Raw genomic sequence first — 13,151 nt, forward strand, 5'->3', positions numbered from 1 at the left:
CAGCATGGCCTTTCCCAGTTTGAAGAGACACTTTGCCAACAGTCTGAGGCAAAGAGGCAAAGAAGGAAGGCCATAGCCAGGGAGACAGACCAGGGACAGACTGCACTTGCTCCCAGTGTGGAAGGGATTGTCACTCCCGGATTGGCCTGTTCAGCCACACTAGACGCTGTTTCAGAACCACCTTTCAGAGCGCGATACCATAGTCTCTCAAGACTGAAGGTTGCCAATACAATACAAGGTGGTCCTGTCTCCTTGCTCCTATATGAAGCCTAATAGCATTTGGTGCTACTTGGAAGTTTCTGGGCAGTCTTCTAAGGTAGCCATATGTAGAGCATGTTACAGTAGTCCAGTCTAGATGTAACCAGGTCTGTTTGATCCAGGAAACGACTCAGTTTCTGAACCCACCAAGGTTGGTTACGTGACTGATTTCCTGAAGATGATTTTTATTCACTCTTGCTGACCAGGCAGTAAGTCTCTATATATCTGTTCAGTGTTTTCAGGTCCTATAATGTGGTTGTTTCAAATGGTTTTCAGCCCTCTTGTTCTGAAATTTCGTCTTCAGTGCCTGGTAGGATTCCATCAAAGCACCTAAGAAAATGGAGATGGAAAAGGATCCCTGAGGGTATGCATTTCAAAAACAATTAATGGTAGGGTGCATATCAGTGGGATCCTGGCTTTCAGGATGTGAAAGATTCTTTTTCCTTGGGTGCATTCGTCATTGTTGAATATTTTTTCCAGCTGGTTTTTGTCTGATTTGTAGGAAGAGGAAATTCTAAAGGAAGAACTCAAAGAACATCCATCTCAGTGCAGCAGTCTGGCTTGCGTGATGCGTTCCACAAAAGGCAACTAGCTTATAAAGCAAGTTTATCGTTACCAAAGTATCTGTCAACATTAATACCTGCCCTTGCTTTTCATGCTGCTGTTTACTGTCCTTGAAGTTTTCTCGGGTAAGAACTCATCCAGCAAGATGCTATAGTTTTTGTAGAGAAGACAAATGCGGGGGGGGGGGGGCAGCCTGGTCGGAAAGGTTGACGCGTCTTCTGACCTTCCTATTCTTCTAAAGAGCACTGGGCTCAACCAGGTTTAAGACTGTTAGCATAATATCATTTCGTTTTTAAACCCTTCTGATAAGAATTCCACTGTGTATTTCAAAAACTTACTTTCAGTATAGCTGTGGATTCAATCAAAAGTATTGGAATCATAGTTTTGGAGGACTTTCAAGGTCACTTAATCCAGCTGGCTGTTTAAAACAGATACTGTCTTGCTTTTTAAAATTTTCAGTGGCCTTTAGACTGCGTTCAGTATTTAAATATGTTTACAAACAGTCAGAAACTAATTTGACTGTGTGGCATCTTTTGGGGTGAAGCTGGGGTCTGCAAGGGCACTTAAGAATTCTTCATCATAGATGCTTAGCTTCACAGAAGTACTGTATTGGTTTTCATTGGGGACCACAACAGTTTTCAAGGGTTGAAAATGGGTTAAACTTGTTGTTTGAACGCAACCTATGAAGCTGCCTCAACTAGCAGTGAGTCTCTATGCATGTTTACTCAGCATTGAAACAGCATTGAGCTCAATAGAATATATGTTCCATAAATGTAACCTAGTGGCTCTTTTAATGTTTCATTAGTGCCACGGGACGTAAACTGCTTTTTCTGTGAGTGCATCCTACAATGGTGGTGTAATGTTCAGAGGCCCAGAGCTGTATGGTTCAGCCCATTATGGGTGTCTGCTGTAGAGCCACCATCCAGCTAGAATTGGGAGTGTCAGTTTTGTGTAGTGACCCCATGATTATCCCCACATATGTAGTTGTGGGTCTTCAGGTGTTGAAGGATCACTGGGATGGAACCACCGAAAGGGCTCCTGTAAGGTTCGAAGGATGCTTCAGTTGGATCTCATTTCTTGCAATGCAGCATTTAGACATTCTACTGATGTATAGTAAAGGAGGTACATTGTCACTTTGGCATATCTTCGTAAAAGATGGATCGCTTTTCTGTGGTGGCTTTCAGATTTTTCCTCCAAATGCATCTTTTAATGGCAAATTCAGTGTTTGGCAGAAAGTTGAAAGCTACACATAACTGAATTTGGCACGAGGGCAAGATGATGTCATTGAACAAGCAACTGCATTCCACACCAGTTTGACAGCCTATTTGGGGACTGAATCCTTTGTATCCCATTCTTGATAATATAGGCAAGCCTGACTAATGTTAACTTCTGCCGCACTGTTCATATGGTATCAGTGTACCCTGCAAGTATTGGAGCTCTTGGGCGTGTCACATTATTTAGTAGTGTTTCCCCAAATATGGATTGAGACTGGGTTGAGTAGTGAGGTGGCAAAGTTTGCAGACAACACCAAACTTTTCCGAGTGGTGAAGACCTGAAGTGATTGTGAGGAGCTCCAGAAGGATCTCTCCAGACTGGCAGAATGGGCAGCAAAATGGCAGATGCGCTTCAATGTCAGTAAGTGTAAAGTCATGCACATTGAGGCAGAAAATCAAAACTTCACATATAGGCTAATGGGTTCTGAGCTGTCTGTGACAGATCAGGAGAGAGATCTTGGGGTGGTGGTGGACAGGTTGATGAAAGTGTCGACCCAATGTGGGGCGGCAGTGAAGAAGGCCAATTCTATGCTTGGGATCATTAGGAAAAGTATTGAGAACAAAACGGCTAATATTATACTGCCATTGTACAAATCTATGGTAAGGCCACACCTGGAGTATTGTGTCCAGTTCTGGTCGCTGCATCTCAAAAAAGACAGTGGAAATGGAAAAGGTGCAAAAGAGAGCAACTAAGATGATTACTGGGCTGGAGCACCTTCCTTATGAGGAAAGGCTACGGCATTTGGGCCTCTTCAGCCTAGAAAAGAGGCGCCTGAGGGGGGACATGATTGAGACATACAAAATTATGCACGGGAAGGACAGAGTGGATAGAGAGATGCTCTTTACACTCTCACATAACACCAAAACCAGGGGACATCCACTAAAATTGAGTGTTGGGAGAGTTAGAACAGACAAGAGAAAATATTTCTTTACTCAGCGTGTGGTTGGTCTGTGGAACTCCTTGCTACAGGATGTGGTGATGGTGTCTGGCCTGGACGCCTTTAAAAGGGGATTGGACAAGTTTCTGAAGGAAAAATGCGTTATGGGTTACAAGCCATGATGTGTATGTGCAACCTCCTGATTTTAGAAATGTGCTATGTCAGAATGCCAGATGCAAGGGAGGGCACCAGGATGAGGTCTCTTGTTATCTGGTGTGCTCCCTGGGGCATTTGGTGGGCCGCTGTGAGATACAGGAAGCTGAACTAGATGGGCCTATGGCCTGATCCAGTGGGGCTGTTCTTATGTTACATTGGCTTAGTTTACATTTGATTGTGTGCTAATCTGTATTATTGATCGATCGATTGGGGTGCTGTGGTGTTCAGATCCCTAACATGCTTCCTTCTTGGGCAACTGTCCACTCTCTATTTTCCTGTGATCTCATTACTGAAAACAAGGATGGCTCTTGTCCGTCATGTTTAACTTTAGTTATCCTAGGAAAGTCCTAAACATTTTCCACCTTGTCCTGAGGAGGCTAAGGGCCAAACAAGGCAAGGCATGGGAATTCTGTGAACAGGATCTTCTGTGACTTTTTAAAAAGTTTTTTTTAACTAAAAAGGCACAATAATTTTTGATGATGATTTTGCTATAGTCAATCCTCTGATTTTCAACCTTTTTCATCTCACAGCACACTGACAAGGTACTAAAATTATCAAGGCACACCATCAGTCTTTTGACAATCGACAAGGCACACTGTACTGCCATCAAGGGGTTCACATCCCCCAATGGCCCTACTTATAAATGACCCTTCCCCAAACTCCCGCAGCACACCTGAAGACCACTTGCAGCACACCAGTGTGCCATGGCACAGTGGTTGAAAATGGCTGCTCTTAGCACGTGGATGTATTAAATAAATGAGAGATTTAATTCTTTTAAGGGTTAGGCTGGAGGATAGTATAGGTCCTTTGGATGGCATCCAGGGTAATGCTTCCATTTATGGAAATGCGCATCATGAGCAGAAGCTCCCTCTGAGAACAGAAGGGGTCTTCTGTTTGTTCCAGGGGATCCTTTGTGCATGTGGAATGCTCCTTCCATTCACAGAATGCACTTCAGTCAACAGAAGTGTTACTCTGGATGCCCTCCTGTTTTGGAAAAAAGCAGAAAGAGCGCAAAATTAAATGTGCCCATGTTCTTTCATTTCTCTGGATGTATGAAATCCAATTGGTCATCTTTGTGAGCTCGGTCCAGCTGCTTTCTTAGAAATGGCACTCTTGTTCTTGGATGTGTACAATTTTTAAAAAATTTGATTAGATTTTTGTTTATTTGGTTAGGTGAAGGAACAGTGTGTGCTGATGTGCTTCTCTAACTCACTTGATATGTGTTAACTAGAAGCAAGTTAGATGTACCCATGTCCTTTTTTGTTTGCTTTTCTCCTTCCCTACTCCCACCCCATTGAGATGTAGTGCTGAAACTAGAGAAATGAACTTGCACTAGGAGTGTAATCCTCATCCCCAACTATAACCAATTCTGTCAGTATAGCTGTGCATGTTTTCATTCCATACTATTCATGTTCCTTACCCTTTTCTCTGTTGCTGCCTTTACTGTCAAAGGTTGCAAGTTTAAGAAAAAAGCCCCTGGGACTCCTTAAGTACCCTGTACATTTATGGTGCTTACTTTAGTATGAAAACTACAAAGATAGATGTCAAAAGCTACATTTCATGTAGACTGATTATTCATATCTTGTTCTTAATTTTTGTCAAGGAACCGGAATCTCTGTGGCTCTCAGATATTTTTCAGATCTAGTTATGCACCTTGCTACTATGTGAACGAGAAGTGAGTGTTAGTATAGCATAGTGCATGGGAGGGCAAACCACGACCTGGGGGCCAGATCCGGTGTCCGTGCGAATCTGTCCACCCAGTGAGCAAACCTTTAGGTTCTGTGCAGTTGCCTTGTGATGTCCTCCCTGTTTGAAGGACAGGGATGCTCTGGGCAGTTGCGTCTGCCAAGACATCCTGTTGCACGGCATTCTGAGATGCCGGGCAGATGACAATGAGGACATAGTGTCCCTGTCCTCCAAACAGCGAGGACATTGCATGGCGGCTGTGCAGATGCGGTCTGGACGGAGACCACTTTCTAGATGTGTGGCGCTTGAAAGTTTGAGCAGCACAGGCATAGTGGCAAAGTGCAGGAGCCCAGGAAGTTCCCCACTGCAACTTGTGACCTTGGGCAAGTCACAAGTTGGCCTTCCCCCTGAAATCTATTGTACCAGTGGTTCTCAAACTTTTTAGCACCAGAACCCACTTTTTAGAAGGACCATCTGTCCATAGGACCCATAGGAAGTGATGTCATGGCCAGAAGTGACATCAATTTAGTCTTCAAACCTAGGCCACAATTGGCCAAAGGTTCCATTACACAGCTTACTTGTGCTGTTTTTCAAATATTCCAGCTCAGAAGTCAAAGCAGAACACAGACTTGGTTCCTTCCTCAACTAAGCAGACTTCCTCCTTTTCCAACCAACATCCCATCTTCCCATCTATTCAGGGCAAAACACCATGCCTCTCCACCATGGGAGCCCACCCTACCCTGCAGCTCTGTATCCAGTATTTTCAGCTCTGCATTTTCAATGGCAGCTGAGCTAGGTGCTCTGCAACCCATGTGAAATAGGCTTGCGACCGAGGAAACAGGTCCTGACCCATAATTTGAGAAATTTTGACTTATATGTATTTACTTACACCTCCCTCAGGGGCGATGCAGCCTGCAAAACCACCTGATGCTTTCTTAGGTCTGCCATCTCTCTGCTGCAAAAAAACAAAGCAAAATGAACAAAAAGAAACAACCACACACACAATTTAAAAAACCCTTATCCTTTCCATTCTCCTCTGCTGCGCTATCTTCTGGGCCTTGACAATGGTGTGCAAGGAGCACTTTACAGCCGGGAAGAATCTTCTCACTCGATTGAGTGGGAAGCAGGTCATTGGGGTTTGCATTGCTAGTGGGTTGGAGAAAGGTGGCAGTAGCAATAGGGATAAACTGTGCTGTGTTAAAAAAAAATGAGTGCGTTGCATACATTTTGGATTAATTGTTGATTGCTGTGTAGAGAACCTCAAGTTTCAAAACCCTCCACCAGAATAGAATCTCAGGGCATTCAGGTTTGACTTGAATTTATTTTTCTTTCACTGTGATGTCAGATATTTCTGCAGTAGTATTGCTTGTAGTGTGTCTCTTAAAGTGCTTGACACTGTCCAGCTGACTGAAACATTCTCAAAAGCTAGAGGTTTAAAAAAAATCCTATGAAAGAATTTCATGGATGTTTTGACTTCATGCACCAGCAGTGATAATTAGATATGTGACCTACTTTCATTCTGCTGCCTCATAGGGATTATGCAGCCTCATTACAAATACAGAGATTAGGGGGGGAAGATTTGGATTTTCCACTCGGAGGTGTGCCTTTAAGAAGGTGCCCAAAAGAGCTTTTGAGATGCATCTACTGCTAAGGATGTGTCTTATTTTTAAGCATGTGCCTCAGGAAGACTTCCTTCAAATAAAATCTATTAAGATGCATGCAAAAAACTATAATGCACAGTAAGATGGGGGGAAGCTGCCTCTGGGTGTAGAATTTACTTGAATTCTGGATTTATTTTGTAACTCCGCTCAGTAGCTTTCTTGGGAGGGGCTACAGTACAATGATGGAGTGCCTGTATCTGCATTCATGAGCTCTCTGGTTCAATTGCTGCATGTTTTTAACTAGATCTGGGGAGTACCAGACAAATTATGGTGGCTGAGTCATTGTAAGACATTTTAGGATCAAGGGGTATCATTATCACAATTTCCAGTTGTTTTTATTTTATCATTTTTTAAAATTACACATTGATACCATATAAGATACAGAATGGTAAAGGTAGCGACAACAGGTGGGGGTGATGGACCACTGTCATATTTGTGGTCTGTCGTTTACGAGAACCTCTGTATGCAGTGCATACCTGTAAAATAAGCAGAGCAAATTCATTCACAAAGAGCAGCAATCATGTGCCTTCATCGCACAGTTCTGGAGTTAGTTGCTTTGATCAAACTTATCGAAATGCGAAAGTTCTACTGAGCATGTGGAGTTTTGGGAGTTCCTGGGATTGTGGCCAAAACCTTGGAAGCCCTATTGCATTTGCAAAATTAAGTCTTTGCACTTCTGATCATGAACGGGAGAGAGAGAGAGAAAAACAGGAGTGCCCCCATATCTGTGGGGGTTCTGTTCCGGAACCCCATATGTATTCCTGAATTTGCAGATATGAGAGGATGCCTCATTCCATCCTCTGTTGGGTCTTCTGAGCCACACAGAGGCCGCGTGCATCTGCCTGCAGCCACTGCAGGCCTCAAAATGACAATTCCAAGGGGGGAAAAACACTTTTTTGTTAAAACTGAAAGTGACGTTTTTATGCCTTTAAAAGGCATTAGGAGGGATGGGGAAGTCCCAGAGGGCTTCCCTGGCCCCTCCGAATGCCTTTTTAAAGGCATAAAAACTGGAAATGATTTTTCTCTCTCTCTTAGTCATTCTGAGCCTGTTCTGAAGACCCTCCAGAGGCGATGGGAGTGGAGCTCCCCTTGCCTCTGGAGGGGGTGCATGGGGGTGTGCACGGATCTCTGATCCGCGAATAAGTGAAGCCACGGTTATGGGGGTGCACTGTACACTTCTCCAATCTACCCATGGAAGATGGTCATTTGTTAGTGTTGGAGAGTGAGCGTTAATGGCTGAGTAGAACTGTTACCCTGCACATGCCCGATCTTGTCTGATCTCGGAAGCTAAGCAGGGTCAGGCCTGGTTAGTACTTGGATGGGAGACCGCCTGGGAATACCAGGTGCTGTAGGCTTATACCATAGTCTTTCGAGACTGAAGGTTGCCAACCAGAAGATAATGTATGAAGGATCCTGCTTGTGGAAGAAAATTTGGTCTGCTGATCCAACATTTCTCCAAACTCTTTAATACTATTGTATCTTCAAAGATAGTCATTGTCTTCCTACTGATTCTGGCCCTTTCTGGAGACAGGATGCAAACTACAGATAACGGTTAGTTGGCCATGTGATGTCACCCTGAGTTGATTTGTGTTCTGAGTGATTATAGGATTATATGCAGCTGAATAAGTCAGTGTGTCCTGTGCTATCCATAAGATGCTATTCATTAAGAAGCCAGCTTCACAGAATAATTGCTTCTCAGCTATTCCAAAGCCCTTGAATGACAGACTCCAGCCTGCAATGCATGATAGTGTAGTTGTGTCTCTTCCTGTTTGTGCTAAATAGAGGAAGTGCCATGTCTGTAGCCAAGCTGATGGTAGAAGAGTGCATTTGCAAAACCACATTTTAAGGCGGGGCCTTTGTTGATTTTAAGTCAGTAATTTATGGTGCTGTGTCTGTGTTTGTTCACATTTGTTTGAGACATGGCATTCTCTGTTCAGTTCAGGCTTTCGTGTGATCATCCATTCCCTATAGCTCTTCTCTTTCTATTTAGTTGCATCTGATGTGCATCCAGCAGAAGCAGAGGTTAACCTTTTGCAAGACCTTTGGCTTGGAAGAACAATAACCTTTTCAAAAACTACAGAATTTGGAACCAACAGAAGTTTTATTTTAAGCTTGAAAACAAATGTGGACAGAGGAAGCTTTTGCAAAGCCAATATACTCTTACTGTATTGGCTTTGTAATTCTGACCTGAAGCAGCTGTAGAACTCCCAGTTTCCTTTATTATGGTTAAGCAGACAGGAGTGTCTCATAGGATTGTACACCCTCTGTACCCCTTCCCCATTTTAACCACAGTTGAACCATCACAGCAGTGGTGTCGAAAGCAGATAAGACTAATTTTGAAAATAAATCCACAAAAGTTAACTGGCTCATTGCCCACACATTCTGCCTGTTACTCATTTGTGGCGTGTAGGTGGGGAGAAAGGAGGAAGAAGAATAAACTGTTTTGCAAATTGCTAAAACATCTGTGCTTGTTTACATAGAGTGATTTGTTTTAAAACAGGGGTGCTCAATAGGTGGATCGCGATCTACCGGTAGATCGCAAGGCAAAATGAGTAGATCGCGGAGCCCTGTTTCTCCAAACTGTTAATATGTCAGTTTCGTCTAGCGACTAGACGAAACTGACATATTTAGCTAAACTGACACTGAAACTGACACTTTAGCTGCTCTTCAGGCATGCAGCAACAAAACTGAGGAAACTGACTAGACTCCAGCAGGGGCTCCATACATTAAAGGGGGTGTCTGTCAGATGCTTCCTTCCCCCCTGGTAGATCTCCGGGCCTTGCTGGGTTTCAAAGTAGCTCTCGAGCCAAAAAAGTGTGAGCACCCCTGTTTTAAAACATTTATTGTATTTATCCAAGGATTTACACCCTGCTTTTCAGCATCCAAAGAGACCCTCATGATGCCTTACAACAGTGTTTCTCAGTGTTTGTTCTTCACCATATCACTTCACATGGTGCGCCTATTCAAAATACCACCAGAAGTAGCTGGCGATGATATCACTGCCAATTGCTTTGGGGTGGGATGCCAGAAGTGACACGGCAAACACCAGTAAGAGGCTCAGAGTAGACAGGAGGGCTTTTTCAAGCACAGAAAACATGCCTTGGAGCCTCCTACCGCTGTTGGTTGTGTTGTGTTCCTGGTCTCGCTGCCAGGTGGCAGATGTCAGAGGTTCCCGGGGGTGCCGGCCACCAGGCACCACCTCAAATGTGAGGTGTGATTGACACCACCACCACTGGTTGAGAAACACTACCTTATAGCATATCCAAAACAGTAATACAAGAGAACATTGAGTAGTACACATATAAAAACAAATCCCAACAAAATAAAATTAAAAAAAGAGAGTATATGAAGTAAGGCCCCAGATGTTGAATGAAGTTGGGTGGACAGATTCATAGGGAAACTAGTGAAGTGACTGTTTCATTTAGGACACTTTTGGGGAAACTGCTCCTACCATACCCCAACAGTGTTTAATCTGTGCTGGTTTTTACTAGCCATAGGTGAGCGCCCATTTCAGAGTGGTCCTAGATTAAGGCAGACCAGGTTCCATATGATGATCAGCTTTCAGAAAAGAGATAATAGACATTAGGTATTTGTTATGCTCTGCACTCAAGGTTTTATCTTAATGAAAGAAGCAGGTGATAAGTTTTGACAAACTTGGCTAATTTTAGCAGACTGAGCCAAACTGCATGTGATGTTACATGTGTCATTGGAGCTGTAGTGATCAGATGGGGCCACTGCAGTCCACCATATGGGGGATGAGGGAGGAAGGAAGGCACCCCTCCCATGCACCTGACCTTCCTCCATCGGGTAAGTTCTGGGATGACTGTAACTGACACATGCCCTGACACAGAAAGTCCCAGAAAGACGTAAGACTTGTCTTAAGCTAGAGGGCTTAGGTATTTAACTACAGTTCTTTTGTTCTCCTCCAGGGTCCAAAGGGGCTGTGGCAAAATGTTCAGGTAACTTCCCAAAACCTAGAATAAAACACAACCTTTGTTCAGCCCTCCCAGCCCAGCCTCCTATTGATATTATCAAGTGGACAGACAGGTATTGGCAAAACCCAGCAAGGTGATGCCATTTTTATTCTGGTTCACTGGTCTAGCTGTCAGCCACTCTTGCACTGTTGGTGGACATAAGAAGAGCTCTGCTGGATCAGACCAGGGGCCTGTCCAACTTCCTGTGTCTCACAGTGGCCCACCAGATGCCTCTGGGGGCATACAGATGACAAAATACCTGTCTCTTGTTGCCACTCCTTTGCACCTGGTATTCAGAGAAAGGCCAGCACTAAACCCTGGAGGTTGCATATATCTCATCATGACTTGTATCCTGTGATGAACTTTTTCTTTGTAAATCTCTCCAATCCCCTTTTAAAGGTGTCTAGCCAGGTGCTGTCACAACTTCCTGTGGCAAGGAGTTCCACATATTAATTACATGCTGGAGTAAACATCCGGGTTAAAGCTCTTCTTGTTGATGTACAGTTTCAGAGGTCATAGTGGCAGGCCGTATTAGCTAACTGAGGCAAGTCAACAGTATGTTGCATACACAGAGGGACTTCCCAGTTAGGGAGGAAGGGTTCTTGTTTGTCACGAGCGTGGACAACCTTGTGCATTCCTTTTATAAATAGGGACAACTGACCCGCTCCAGTTTTAGTGCTTCCTCCCTTGTATGATCTTTCTGTTCTAAGAAGCTGAGTTGAAAGGCTAAGAAAACATGATATCAACAAAAAAATTTTGTGCAACTTGGTTCTCCTGAAGAAAGCAGTGTAAATGAGGTCAAGCTTTGAAAACTTGCTGACCAGAGGAATGTTAACTTTAGGTCAATTAGAAGTGCTAAAATGCCAGTATGTGTCTTACAATTGGTTTAAGGAGGTGGATTTTGGAGGCTCTTGTGGAGGTGGCAGAGTGTGCCAGGGTGGGGGAGAAAAGAGAGCCCCTGTTCTGGGCAGCCACAAGTCTGAAACAGCAGATGATCCCAGAACAGCAGGGCCTGGAAAGTCATGCAGTGCATTCCTGCCCACAAATTGCGCATGTTTTATAGTGGAATTCATCTTTCAAAGTCACTTGATGATGATTAGTTTTGAAGGCAGCTCGTGCTAATAGCAGCCTGGTTATTTGGGAAGCCTGTAATAGTTACTCTGAGTCAAAACTGGGACTTAATTGATTTTATATCCAAAGGCTGTTGGTAGTATTGCACAGTGATGGGTCTCTTAACAGAATGGATAATTCAAAGTATAGGTAAACAGGATTTTTGTTTATAAGCTTGTGAAAGGAGGAAGAGTTTTCAAAAGACCTGAAGAGGTGTTAATGGAATCAGTCTGTTTGAGTCCTCCCATCCTCCAGCCACTCCTCATCTTCTTGGTGTGGTAATGGAGAAATTACCTAAATAGGTTGATACACGAAGAGCAATTTATTATGGTTGGTGGATGGGTACATCTCTCCAAACTGGGGGATGATGATGGTCCAGTAATTGGTAGCTAAATGAACACGGCTGGCTGGCGCTCAGGCAGACTGAACCTAATTTGTCTCAGCTGTTGGAATGATCATGTTGTGAGAGATGCCTTCAGGACGAGTTGTAGGCTGGAAACCCTGTTGATGTTTATTGAGGCAGAACTTGAAGTAGTAATATTTGCTGACCATAGAGTTTGTGTAGAGTTGTCTTTTCCCTTTTTATAGCTGTCTCTCTGTATAAGTGACATTTAATGAGTTATAGTTGCACAGGATTGGTGCTCGTTAGACCCAAATTGTCACACTGGTGTACTTGAAGGGCTTCTTCTATAGAGATCTGTAGATCTGCCAGAAAAAGTACCAGCTCTGTTTGTTTTACTTGGTACTTTGAAAACTTCTGAGAATATTTTAGACTTTTTGGATTTATAATTCTTATAATATGTCATTTTGGAGACACTCAACACCTGTATGGCACTCTGTGGGTCCACATCAGCTGGGAGCCTCTGAGTGATCACCTTGGAATTGCAGAGGGTAGCAGTGAAGTTGGGACATGCTTATACAGAGGCATCATTTGTACAAATGACTCCTTATAAGAACTTGGGAGCCAGTTGTCAGCCTGTGGTCTAGAGCAGTTGGAGCACTACAGCGATAAAGGCACAGCCCTGTAGTCCGTTAGGCCTGGATGCACACTAATCATGTCAGTGATGCAGAGATTGCTTCATTGATGGGCAGTCTTATCTGTAAGAAGCTATTTTTAATTAGAAGCAAGAGAAATCTGGTTCCTGTCAATACCAAGCTGAGAATATACAAGAGATAGTGTGACTTTTATCTGATGATGCCTAAAGGGGGGGAAATGGAATTAAAAAAAGATCTTGTACTATAAGCAGATAATACTTTTATCTCAGGAATTTAAGATCATTGCATAAGCATTTCAGTGGAAATATTTTGAGGTTTTTTCACCTTTCTCCCAAGAGTCAAGGATGGCACACATGAGACAGTTCTGTTTTATCCTAACAACCTTGTGAGATAGGCTGGGCTGATGTGTCAGTGGCTTGCTTAAAGCTACTTTGTGAGTTTAATGATTGAGCAGGCCTCCATGGTCCAATTCAGTCCATCCTGTCATACTTAACTCAGCAGTGGAAGCAGTTTGGGCATTAATGTGCTGAGCTG

At 43.5% G+C, this 13,151-nt stretch overlaps 1 protein-coding gene and 1 pseudogene across 3 annotated transcripts in view; both read left to right on the forward strand.

The window, feature by feature from the left end:
* Window positions 1–13,151, forward strand: part of MTSS1 (MTSS I-BAR domain containing 1) — a 150,075-nt gene that overhangs the window by 76,256 nt on the left and 60,668 nt on the right. The gene's annotated exons all lie outside the window — the stretch shown is intronic.
* On the forward strand, window positions 7,776–7,892 carry LOC136650754 (5S ribosomal RNA; annotated as a pseudogene).

The sequence above is a fragment of the Tiliqua scincoides genome, chromosome 4 (genome assembly GCF_035046505.1).
Source record: "Tiliqua scincoides isolate rTilSci1 chromosome 4, rTilSci1.hap2, whole genome shotgun sequence".
Taxonomy (NCBI): Eukaryota; Metazoa; Chordata; class Lepidosauria; order Squamata; family Scincidae; genus Tiliqua; species Tiliqua scincoides.